The sequence below is a fragment of the Malania oleifera genome, chromosome 3 (assembly GCF_029873635.1).
Source record: "Malania oleifera isolate guangnan ecotype guangnan chromosome 3, ASM2987363v1, whole genome shotgun sequence".
In the NCBI taxonomy this organism is placed as follows: Eukaryota; Viridiplantae; Streptophyta; class Magnoliopsida; order Santalales; family Ximeniaceae; genus Malania; species Malania oleifera.
The window spans coordinates 113,096,087-113,107,970 of NC_080419.1; the positions used below are offsets into that span (position 1 = coordinate 113,096,087).

Sequence of the window (11,884 nt, forward strand, 5' to 3'; positions counted from 1 at the left end):
TGCCACACAATTTGAGTTAATATTTCATAATATAATAATCATAAAAATTTCAACATGCTTATTTATGCTTTAAATAAATTAAACTCATGTCACACAATTTATATAATAATTAAAATTTCATAAATTACCTGAAAAATTCTTATAAATATATACTTGATAAATTCTAAAAAAAAACGCGGGTATGATCCACTTCCAATATCTAAATTTAATTTCTAACATATTTAAAAACACAAATATGATCAAATTCTCACAGTTTAATCTTGTCACGCCCCAAACCCAAAAATGGGACCTAGGGGTGATTTTAGTAACATAACCTGTTTCTGTATCATACAAATATCCAATGAAACAACATAATGAATGAGGGTCCAACCCCGTGGGGTTCCCAGGCGTCCTAAACACATCCATATACAATCATATACACAACGAAAAAAGGTCTTTCTATACATACATAGTACCATACCAGTGTAAAAACCCCAAAAAGAGATAGAAAAGATTAGTGGATTGATTTCTAAAAATAAAATAAATAAAAATAAAAATAAAAATTATTAATAATTAATTAACCAATTAATTAAACGGATTTATAAAAAAAATAATTAAAATAAAATTTTATTTTATTAATAAAATATAATATTATTAATATTAATTAAATATTATTATTATTATTATTATTATTATTATTATTATTATTATTATATTTATCCTCCTGAAGCTTGCTGAAGCTTCAAGAGATTCAAAGGTTAAATTTATTATTATTATTATTCTTCTTCTTCTTTACTTTTTCTTTTCTTTATTTTATTCTCTGCAACTCTCTGAACTCTCTCTCTCTCTCCTCACGTTCTCTCTCCCTCTCTCCTCGATTTCATGACGGATTTTCGCCCGATCGAAAATTCGAAGATACCACTGGACCCCATTCGTCGCTACCGTTATTTCTACCGGAGCGGATCAGTGGTAGGAGCGGCGTAAGCGTATTCCCTACGGTTAGCTATTTTTTCCCTTTTTCTTTAATTTCTTACAAAATATAAGCCCAATTGACGAACAGACACCACCACGAGAATCTAGGGATGATTCTCTACAAGTTTAGTGGGACGAAATTCTCGTGGGGGTGTCGAGCCAAAACCCTAAATTTGGGGTGCAGGGGTTATTAAGGAGCTTATTTTTAATTAATTAGTATTAATTTAGAAATGCTAAAATATTAAACATCTGGGACTGAAGTAAGATTTCTGGAATTTAGGGCCCGGGTGAGCGCCGCGGGTGTAATTTTGGGACCCGCAGGTAAAATTTAGAAAATTAAGTGGGGATGTTAAATAATTGTTTAAATATTAATTTGAGGTATGTGGAGCCTAAAGAAGGCTAGACGAGTATTATTTTGGAAAAATAGATTAATTAATTTGGAAAAAATGTAAATTGCAGGAATTAAATTTCGGGCGCCAAGGGCGTCGGATTTGGGTCATAACAAATTTGTCATTAGTTAGGTAAGGGAATAAACTAAAGCAGTTATTTTTCATGCAAATTATTATTAATTATGAGTAAATTTATTTTCAGAAAAGCATATGCTATATTGTTTATTATGAATGAAATGTGCGATTGGGAAAACACTACGATGATGATTAAAATATATATGTATGTATGAGGTGCCGGAAAATCACAATTTTAGAATTTGAAGTACGACTTTTAATAGCATATGTGTGGCATGAATATTATTTTACGTGAAATGTATTATGATATGAAGGATTTAACAAACAAAACATGATTTCAGGTATTATGAAAAGATGAGTTATGTTGTGATGAATTTGACGAATATATGATAAATGATTTATTTTCGGAATATATATATATATACCTGAAACGATTTTGGCGCGAGGCCATGTATTTATGTTATCGGCACAAGGCCGTATTTATGTTATCGGCACGAGGCCGCATTTATGTTATCAGCACGAGGCCGCATTTATGTTATCGGCACGAGGCCGCATTTATGTTATCGGCATGAGGCCGTATTTATGATATCGGCGCGAGGCCGTATTTATGCATGATTTCGGTACGAGGCCGTAATGATGTTATATATATGATCATGTATTATATGTTATCACAACCAGGATGTTAGTTTAGTTCAGTTCAGGGGCTCGGTACCGTAGCTATATTGTAGATCAGATATCTACGTCAGATTAGTACTAACTATCCCACGAGGGGATGGGAGATGGATAGTTGATGTGGCTTTCAGTAGAGTGTGGACGTCTACCTGGCAGTCCGGACCAGGGTGTGGCGGGCTCATCGTACTTACAGACATATTTGACTCAGCAGTGGTCGGCCAGCCATTGTCGGGTCTCGCCTTTGGGCTGCACAACCCCTCATGGGGGGGTAATACATGACACCAGCTAACTATTCATCCTGGGTATATGTTTTCAATATTATCAGTATAACAGATGTTTTATGTATGATATGACTTACTAGAAAATATGAAAGCATGTGATTTTTCAGTATGGTATGATGAATGTTTATGAAATATGAAATGTACTGTATAAGTATAATTGCATTAAATATTCATATTGCCACACAGCTGTATTTAGTTTATTTTCCTTTATAGAGAAGTGTCTCACCCCCGAGCTTATTTAACTTTTCAAGAAACCCAGAGAAACCGGCGGGTCAAGGCCGCCGTTGAGTGAGTGGAGCTTCCCTACTATAAGGGTAAGCGTTGAACTAGGATTAGGAGATTTTTGTTGTATGGTCCTAGTGTTGTTTTGACTTGTTGGTAGTTGTATATAAATACAGTATTTTGATGATGTAATAAACTCTGGTATTATGTATGATGGATGGATGATTTCAATTTTATACATACTGTTGCTTAGGTTTCCGCTGTAAATAACAGGTGTTCCCGTTACCCATGGGTTCGGGTTGACCATTTTATCTATTATGTGACATTTTATGTTAAGGAATTGAGGGATGTTACAACCAGAGTCTATACAAAAATGGAGTCCAGGCTCCATACATACAAACGTACGTCTGGGTGCCAAACATACCCCAAAACGGCAACCCGCGAAACAAAAGTCCTAGCATTTACCCAAGTGCTACCCGCAGTACACCGACCACTACGCTCCCAACACCAGGATGCTAGTTCCAATTACTCGAGGGACCTGAAAAAATATGTATGTACAGTAGGGGTGAGACACCTCTCAGTAAGGAAGAATCAGGTTATATCGGTGTGTGGCATATGAGTGTTATCATGACATACTAACATGCATAGTTTCACAGTCAAAATAGTTTAAACCAGTTCTAGTATTCTCACAAAACAAGCAATACAATCTGGTGTCGTCACACCTTTCGACTCGAAGATGGACTGTTTGGTGGTATTTTACACCCTTCGGTAAATATCGACAATCTAGTGATATTTCACACCCTTCGACAAATGCTGGTGCCCCCGTTAACCTGGCATAACATTAGCATTGAACCGGTGCAGATTTGGTGTTCGCACACCCTTCAGCTCGAAAGCTGGGCAATCTAGTGGTATTGCGCACTCTTCGACAAAAGACGAATTTCAAAACTTGGAACAATTTGGAAACTTGTTCCTATTTCACCAAAACACAATTCATGCATGCTCATATAACCAACCAAAACCACACTCATTTGGTAATCTAAAATCACAATTTTCCAAATACATACAGTTTAAATAAGTCAAGGCACGACTATCCCTATAACATAATATATATCACAATATATTTATAGTTTTCCAACAAAACCAGGGATGCAGCTCGTCGCCCCCTTTTTACAAAACTGTAACATAAAAATCCCATAATTTTACCCGTTAAATTCCTCCAAATGAGTAACCAAAACACACACGGGACCGTGGTCCACAGTACCACTGAATCTGATTTAAAAAATAATCGACATAAATGTAATTTCCCTTACCTTTCCCTAAATGGTCAATCCCGAACTTTACGGCCCCTAAACAGTAAATCGAGTTCCAAAACCTACAAATCATAGTACAAAAAATACTCACAATCCTATTCTTTACACAACTACTGGATCAGAATCGAAAATTGAGCCTTACCTCAATTCCGAGTCAAAACCCAAAGATACCCAAATCAAATATCCGATCCGTAGAACTTGTAGAGAATCCTGCCCCGATCCACGTGGTAACATCGGATCGTCAATTCTCGCGATGAACAATGAAGAAAACTAGAGAGAGAGAGACAGCGATGTCAGAGTCGAGAGGAGCAGAAAAGGGACGAGAAGGAGAGAAAGAGAGAGGAGAGAGAGAGCGAGAGAGAGAGAGACGGAGAAGAGACAGAGAGATGAGAGAGAGAGAGAGAGAGAGCAACCCGAGCTTTGAGTTTCGAGAGAAAGCTAAGAAGCAACCCAAAATATCTTTTAAAGAACCCTTGTCTTGGGCAAACTCGTTGATGAGGTGACGTCTTCATCGACGAGGCAGTCGGGTATTTTGTCGATGAGACAATGGTTTCATCAACGAGCATGAGATTCCGAATTTTTTCAAACCTCTCGGCTTCTCCTCGTCAACGAGCCTCTGAAATTCGTCGACGAGCGGCACGTGGACTTTGTCGATGAACTCTGACTTCGTCGATGAAGCTTGCTCAATTACGGGTTCTTACAAATCTAATTCCAAAATATCCCCAAACCTAGGCATATATTTAAATCACATAAATATAATTAAATCCATATATTTAGATTTAATAGGGAATATTTTAAAATATGTCTGACATAATCTATTTCTCTTACCTTAACCTTGAAGTGGTGCTTAAGACGTCCCAACAATAAATTCACGCCGTTTAAAGTGTTCAGAGCAAAGCTGAGACTCGAATATGGTGTTCGTTTTTCGATTTGACCGAGAAATGACCAAGAAATTGAAAAAAGAGAGAGAGAGAGAGAGAGAGCATGCTTAAGGAGAGAGAGAAAATGGAGAGAGATAGTGAGAGAATTGGGGGGGGGGGGTTCTGTAACTTTTGGAACTAACATATATATATATATAATAATATTATATTGTATTATATTATTATATTATATTATATTATATAATTAATAATTAATTAATTATTTTTATTTTTATTTATTTATTTATTAGTATCATTCCACTAATCTTGTATCTATATTTTTGGGGTCGTTATAAGAAAAAACTTATCTCTTATTTTTCATTTGATCTCCTTTAGCATTTGCTCATGTGCTTTCAATTCAATGTGAATTCTATTCAGTTGCATTTAATGTTATGGATTTTAAATTTTAGATTTAGATAAGTTATGAAATTAAAATAATTTGGATGAAATTAATATAATTTAAAATTATATTTTATCTAAATTTGTACAAAATTAAATTTAAAGTCCAAATTCAACTCTCCGAAATGAGATTGGACTGGACTTGCATTTATAGTAACCTATTTTCTTTTGGTTAGCATCATTAATTTAGTCTTACTAGCTGTGGATTGCAAGGTTAGGGTTTCTAAATCCTTAGTTCTTAAAGAAATAGAAGCTCAATACAAAGAGAAGGTTGTATCTTTTATTGTTCATCTCTGCATTAATAATCTTAGTTTGCTTGAATTATAGATTGTCATTTTCAAATTTTTTTTTTTTTTATGTTTTTAAAAGGTTATAATTTCATTTAAAAAATTTTTATATTCATCTCCTATGCAAAAATAATTCTTTTCAAGAAAGCAAAAAGTAGAATTGAAAATAAAAAATAAAAAATAAAAAATAAAAAATAAAAAATAAAAGCAAAGTGGGATAGTTTTGTACACGATAAATCTCGGCAAGCCTAATGTATACATTGGAGTTGAGCTCATAACTAAATGCTTAACGACTACCCGTAAATGTCATTAGGCCAGAGTTTAGGTATGGGGTATAATGATTCATCGTCTCAATTAGTGCTATTCATCTAATGAATAGATTAGATAACATTACTGATCAGACTATCAAGTAATTTTATAACAATCAGCGCTTAAAGTGAATGAGGTGAGCGAGATTTCGTTCTTACAAAAGAAATCAATTTATTTTCCCAACCACCAGCTTAGTCACTGTTACATTGTATATTAACTGTTATAATGAGTTACGTAATCTAATCCAATTTTTTAAGGCATTTTGTTTGCTTATAAAGAAGACTCTTCACGGCCTTGACAGTTCAGTAAACCCTTCCCACTGCCATCAGCTGACCATCTTGGTGCTGTCAACCCAACTCCCCTGTCTCGCGCGTCACGACCACGCGCCACCTACCAACTTACCTCGGAAAGGGCGGGCACGGAAGCAGCCCCCATTCTTTTAAAAAAATAAAAATAAAAATAAAAAACCAAACTCTTCTCTCTCTCTCTCTCTCTCTCTCTCTCTCTCTCTAAGCTGGTTTGATTGATGAGTGAATCATTTGTGGGGCGGAGGGACAGAGGAGGAACACAGGGGAAACAGGACGAATGTGTGATTGGAAAGCCTCTCTGGGTTTTTTGCAGAAAGAGGGGGAAAGAGAAAGAAGAGAAAGAGAGAGAAGAAGAGCGGAGTTGCGAGAAAGAGGCCTTTCGAGTTTTTCGAGAGAGAGAAACCAATTTCTGACTAAGAGCAACCCAAAATATCTTTTTAAAGGAACCCGTTGTCTGGGGCACGACCCTCGTTGATGATGTGACGGTCTTCAATCGACTGAGGCAGTCGTTATTTTTTGTTCGATTAAGACAATGGTTTTCCCAATCATCAACGAGGCACATGAGCTTTCCGGAATTTTTTTTCAAACCTCCCTCGGCTTCTCCTCGTCCAACGCGCCCTCTGAAATCGTCGACGAGCGCACGTGACTTGGGTCGATGACCCGTGCTCGGTGGACTCTTGCCGTCGATGGAAGCTTGCCTCAATTTTAACGGGTTTCTTACAAATCTAAATTCCAAATAATATCCCCAAACCTTGCAAATATATTTAAATCACAATAAATATAATTAAATCCATATATTAGATTAAATGGAAATATTTTAAAATATGTCTGACATAATCTACTTATTTCTCTTAACCTTAACCGGAGTGGTGCTAAGACGTCCCAACCAATAAATTCAAATTCACATGCCGTTTTTAAAAAGTGTTTCAGACAAAGCTAGACTCTCGAATATGGTGGTTCGTTTTTTCGATTTGAACCGTGAAAGAACCAAGAAATTGAAAAAAGAGAGAGAGAGAGAAGATAGAGCAAATGCTTAATAGAAAGAGAGAAAAGGGAGAGAGATAGTGGAAGAATTGGGGGGGGGGGGGGTTTTCGTAACTTTTGAACTAACATATATATATATATAATATATTATATTGTTATTATATTTATTATATTATATTAATATATATTTATATAATTATACTTTAATTAATGTTTTTTATTTTTTGTTTATTATTTTATTTAATATTAGTAATCAGTCCACTAATCTTTGTATCGTATATTTTTGGGGGCTCGTTATAAGAAAAACTTATCTCTTATTTTTTTCATTTTGAATCTTTGATCATCCTTTTAGCCATTTGCCTCATGGTCTCTTTCATTCAAATGTGAATTCTATTTCAGTTTGCATTTAATGTTATGGATTTTAAATTGTTATAATTTAGATTAAGGTTATGAATTAAAATAACTTTGGATGATACTTTAATAAGTACATTTAAGAAATTATATTTATCTAAATTTGTACAAAATTAAATTTAAAGTCCAAATGCAACTCTCCGAAATGAGATTGGACTGGACTTGCATTTATAGTAACCTATTTTCTTTTGGTTAGCAAATCATTAATTTAGTCTTACTAGCTGTGGATTGCAAGGTTAGGGTTTCTAAAATCCTTAGTTTCTTAAAGAAATAGAAGCTCAATACAAAGAGAAGGTTGTATCTTTTATTGTTCATCTCTGCATTAATAATCTTAGTTTGCTTGAATTATAGATTGTCCATTTTCAAATTTTTTTTTTTTTATGTTTTTTAAAAGGTTATAATTTCATTTAAAAAATTTTTATATTCATCTCCTATGCAAAAATAATTCTTTTCAAGAAAGCAAAAAAGTAGAATTGAAAATAAAAAATAAAAAAAAATAAAAAATAAAAAAATAAAAAAATAAAAGCAAAGTGGGATAGTTTTGTACACGATAAAATCTCGGCAAGCCTATTTATACAGTTGGAGGTTGAGCTCATAACTAAATGCTTAACGACTACCCGTAAATTCATTAGGCCAGAGTTTAGGTATGGGGTATAATGATTCAATCGTCTCAATTAGTGCATATTCATCTATGAATAGATTAGGATAACATTACTGATCAGACTATCAAGTAATTTTATACAATCAGCGCTTAAGGTGAATGAGGTGAGCGAGATTTCGTTCTTACAAAAGAAATCAATTTATTTTCCCAACCACCAGCTTAGTCAACTGTTACAATTGTATATTAACTGTTATAATGAGTTACGTAAATCTAATCCAATTTTTTATTAAGGCAGTTTGTTTTGCTTATAAAGAAGACTCTTCACGGCCTTGACAGTTCAGTAAACCCTTCCCACTTAAAAACCAAACTCTTCTCTCTCAAAAAAAAAAAGAAAAGAAAAAAAAAAAAATCTCTCTCTCTCCAGGATCGTCTCTCCGTTCTCTCTCTAAGCTGGTTTGATTGATGAGTGAATCATTTGTGGGGCGGAGGGACAGAGGAGGAACACAGGGGAAACAGGACGAATGTGTGATTGGAAAGCCTCTCTGGGTTTTTTGCAGAAAGAGGTTCTGAATGTAACCTCAAAAAACAAAGACACCCACATCAGAGAGAGAGAGAGAGAGAGAGAGAGAGAGAGAGATGGAGTTAAATTAAGAAACCCATAAGAGGAAAGGCCACAATTCTCTAATATTTTTGACCTCAAATGCACATGGCTTCCTAGAGTTCTCTACTCGCAACACATTTTGTTTTTCCTTTCCCTCACATGCTTCCCTCTCTCCGTCTCTATCTCTGGAATGCTTACCTTAGCTTATTATTTTCATTGACTGCGAAGTGATAACTTCAAGAGACAACTTCAGATCTACAGTAAAAGCTGTTAGCTATTCTCAGCCCAGGAACCCAAATTCTTCTTCAGTGACTGTGTGCCGGATTGATCTTTGCCTCCTCTCGCTCATATGTACGTGAAGGTATGCTCATTGCCTCTTTCATTGATTTTTTTCATGTTAACTATGAAGTTTGATCTGATTTGTTTCAAATGGTGTCCCTATTGCTCATGCGTTGAGTTTTACCACGTTTCGCGTTTTTTGAATTTTGCTTCATTCTGCTGGTTCGGGTTTTGGTTTACTTGCTTAAATTTGCATTATTTGTGAATGAAAGATTTTGATTTTTTAAAGAATCAAAACAATTTTAATAATTTGTTAGATATATTATTTTTGACCTTACCTGTTTTCGAATTATATGTTGAATATGGGGTGATTTGAGTTGTTTTGTTTAGTATGTGATTAATTTTAATTGAGAGGGTCCTTGAAATTTGTTGAGCAAGATATTCGAATAGCTTTTGGTTTTTTCTCCTACTTATTTTGAATGCAGAGTAATTTCGATTTTTCCAGAGATGTTTTGCAAGTGAAAAATATTAATTTTGCTTTTTCAAAAATTAAATTAATTAACCAGCTTCTGTAGTTATTTAGACATGTTGACTGCTTTTGAATTTGAGGTGGCTATATGTTTTCCCCCCTTGCAAATGGAAAATTTCAGTTTTCCTCTACAAGTGGCTTTGAGGAATTTACATTCTGGGCTACAGGCGGAATGACCATGCCGGCTTGCAGGTTGACCTTCTGCATGCTATTTCAGCTTTTGTCAGCCTCTTCAACTTCCACCTTTGGCGAGTTCTACATATAACTTAATTGAATGACTTCTATTCGCGTTACAGAACTCCAGAGTGTGGCTTCTGGAAAAAAGTGTAGTGTTTTTTTTCTTTTTATGATCTGAAAATTATAATTATAGACCACATAAATATGTACAGAATCACTGGCATACCCAGGAAAGGGAGAATTAACTCCCAAACAAGGAACTGCAAAGCAGACAATCAGAAAGGCTAACATGGCTGAGACTAACTACAACTCAATACATCAAAACCTGAGCATCCCTGGGGGCAAAGGACACGATGACAAAACAAACAAAAACCAACTCAGTCAACCAAAGGGGAGCACAGCCCCCCAAAGCAATCAGCAAGCCAACCAAGGCTAGAAAACTACTACTCAAATATCAGAGCTCAAACAACCAGATAGGGAAATTTATCATAAACCATTATGTACACGTGGGATTGGACAGAATTGATGAAGGTCTTTGGAAGGGTAGCAACTCCCTCAAACTTTCTCTTGTGTTTTTTTGTGGCTTTTGAAAGTAGGTTTTCCAAGAATTGTACATCTTCATAGCCTTAGATTTTTGTTTTGACCAAAACAAGAGCTTTAATTTGAATTTTTCCTTGATGGTGAAAGTGGCATGCGCTTCTTTCTGTTGGTAGCAGCCGGACAAGTGTTAAGACTTGGGGATCTATAGTTATGATTGCACCTTTTCTCAATGCTTTCAAGCCCAGTTTGGAACATAAAGTATATTAGGGAAAAGAAAAGAAAATATGAAGGAATCCACTTTTTTTTATGTTTTTTTATCAAAAAGAGAGGAAGAAAATAAAATATGTGTAATTCAAAGAAAATTTTATTGACACGTAATTACTAATCAACCTTTAATTTTCTTAATTTTTAATCTTATTTGAACAAATTTTCATTTTAAATAGTATTTTATATGGAGAGCAGATATAATGGAAAATTAATTTCCTCAGTTTTTTTTTGTCCCATTCATTTTGTCGAACAAAACCTTTGATCCGAATAGAGCCATAGTATTTTGTATTGTATATAATATTCTTCTTTATTTATAAATTTGCTTATTTTATTTTATTTTTCTTTAGTTGGTGATTTTCTGATGGGCGTGAATGATGCTTTTTTGGCATTAGTTGCATAGCCATTTTTTGAAATATTACTGTTTTGGTTGTAAAGTGAGATGTGGGATGGTTGCATCAGGATTGTTGTCAGCCTGCTCTTGGCTGATGAATATCCTGTGCAATCAGCATCCTGATCTTGGTCCCCTCCAAGTTCCTGTGCGTACTTCTCCCCTCATTTTTGATGTCTTTGCTGGAGTTTAATATGATTTCATGTGTTGTGGTTTTTTTTTCTTTCTTTTTTTGGCGGAGTTGTTCTAAATCACAGGGGTTGGATTTAAGTTAACAGTGCCAAATTGACCACTGTGGAGTTTGAAATCATGCTGTTTTTCAAATAAATAAATGGAGAGAAAATAAATTTTTATGAAAACTAGGTAAATATATAAAGCATAAATCATATCTTTCATTCTGATTATGAATTCAGCATAAGTTGTGGAATGACCTAGGGCAGTTGCAAGACCAGCTACATTATATAGATCAGGATCTTGGCAACTGAAAAACAACAGAACGCAAAAAATATATGTAGTTGAAATGAGAATTATATTGATGAATCGCATAACTCTTAAAAGATAAAATAAGAAATGAACACTTCAATAGCGTGTTAGGAGTGGCAGTGTGGAAGATGAGAAAGGGAAGGACTCGAAAGATGATCTTGGCACTTGCAGTGAGAACTAGACAGTACACAAGGGATAAAGGTAATTTGATTGCATTTAGAGATAAGAAATAGTGGGGGGGAAGGTACACAAGGGAGAAAGTTAATTTGATTGCATTTAGAGATAAGAGATAGTGGGATGGAAGAAGAATAGACTTAGACAAACTTGTATTGAGGTAGTAAAGTTGATTTGATGGTGATAGCAGAAAGGAGTGAGTTGGACCTAAGATATCTTTACTTGAGATAGCAAAGAAGCATTGGTAGTTGCCCAACTTTTGGAGGATGTTATCCAAGGTGAAACAAAATTGTGAAAAAAAATTCATATAGTGCTTTTTGTTGATGA

General features: G+C 34.7%; 1 protein-coding gene across 1 annotated transcript in view; it reads left to right on the forward strand.

The window, feature by feature from the left end:
- The first annotated feature begins 8,570 nt into the window (after positions 1-8,570).
- LOC131152062 (histidine kinase 5) overlaps positions 8,571-11,884 on the forward strand; it is a 41,904-nt gene continuing 38,590 nt past the window's right edge. Inside the window, exon 1 of the mRNA XM_058103667.1 lies at positions 8,571-9,081. The gene's annotated coding sequence lies outside the window, so the exon portion shown is untranslated. The remainder of the gene's footprint in view (positions 9,082-11,884) is intronic.